The sequence below is a fragment of the Lupinus angustifolius genome, unplaced genomic scaffold, assembly GCF_001865875.1.
Source record: "Lupinus angustifolius cultivar Tanjil unplaced genomic scaffold, LupAngTanjil_v1.0 Scaffold_585, whole genome shotgun sequence".
Taxonomy (NCBI): Eukaryota; Viridiplantae; Streptophyta; class Magnoliopsida; order Fabales; family Fabaceae; genus Lupinus; species Lupinus angustifolius.
This window is the reverse complement of record NW_017727920.1, coordinates 37,986-39,395: the sequence shown is the minus strand read 5'-3', so window position 1 is coordinate 39,395 and position 1,410 is coordinate 37,986. Positions and strand designations below refer to the sequence as shown.

Sequence of the window (1,410 nt, the reverse complement as noted above, 5' to 3'; positions counted from 1 at the left end):
TCTCCTCAGTACTCCATCCGACCCAGTCTTAAAAAGATGAGGGTCGTCCCACACAAAATGCCTAGAATCCCGCAAGAACTTCCTCTTTTGATGCCAAGTAAAGTCTTCAGGGATGACCCCTGCAGCTTTGAAATTGGCCATGTCAGCAAACCATGGCCTTTCTTGAATCGAGAGAAGCTTCTCATCCGGGAACTCCTCCACCACCTCTGATTCTTTCTTTGTTACCTCCTGATTCACTAACCGTGACAAGTGATCCGCTACACAATTCTCACTGCCCTTTTTGTCCTTGATCACTAAATCAAATTCCTACAACAATAACACCCAATGCAACAATCTCGGTTTGGAATCCGATTTGGTTAGCAAATATTTTATAGCAGCATGGTCAATATAAATGATCACTTTTGACCCAATTAAGTATGATCTAAATTTTTCCAAGGCATACACTATGGCTAGTAATTCCTTTTCAGTAGTGGCATAATTGATCTGTGCTTCATTCAACACCTTACTAGCATAATGTATGGCATGGAACACTTTAGATTTTCGCTGTCCTAGTACCGCCCCGACTGCATAATCACTAGCATCACACATTAGTTCAAAATCAAGATGCCAGTCGGGTGCGACTATAACAGGAGCAGAAATCAGTTTTTGTTTTAAAGTTTCAAAAGCATTAGCACACTCAATATCAAAATGAAAAACAGTATCTTTGTTAAGAAGATTACTGAGTGGCTTTGCAATTTTAGAAAAATCTTTAATAAATCTTCTATAAAAACCTGCATGTCCAAGGAAACTCCGAATTCCCTTGACATTGAGTGGTGGTGGAAGGTCCTTGATGACCTCAATCTTAGCCTTGTCAACTTCGATGCCTCGGGACGAGATTTTGTGTCCCAGAACTACCCCCTCAGTCACCATGAAGTGACACTTCTCCCAATTCAACACCAAATTTGTTTCAACACATCGTTGCAGAACGATGTCTAGATTTGCCAAACAACTCTCAAATGACGACCCGAAGACCGAGAAGTCATCCATGAAAACTTCAATGCATTGTTCCACCAGGTCAGAAAAGATAGCTAACATGCACCGTTGAAATGTTGCTGGTGCATTGCACAGTCCAAATGGCATCTTCCTGTAGGCGAATATACCAAAAAGGACATGTGAAAGTTGTCTTTTCCTGGTCCTGTGGATCCACAGTGATCTGATTGTAGCCTGAGTAACCATCCAAGAAACAGTAATATGCTTGACCAGCTAGTCGCTCTATCATCTGATCCATAAATGGCAGAGGGAAGTGGTCTTTCCGAGTGGCTTTGTTCAATTTTCGATAATCGATGCACATACGCCAACCAGTGACTGTTCTAGTAGGAATTAGTTCATCCTTTTCATTCCTAACCACAGCCATACCCCCCTTTTTGGGAC

General features: G+C 41.8%; 1 pseudogene; it reads right to left on the bottom strand.

Moving 5' to 3' along the window:
- The window catches only part of LOC109341702, a 3,029-nt pseudogene that overhangs the window by 750 nt on the left and 869 nt on the right, over positions 1-1,410 (bottom strand).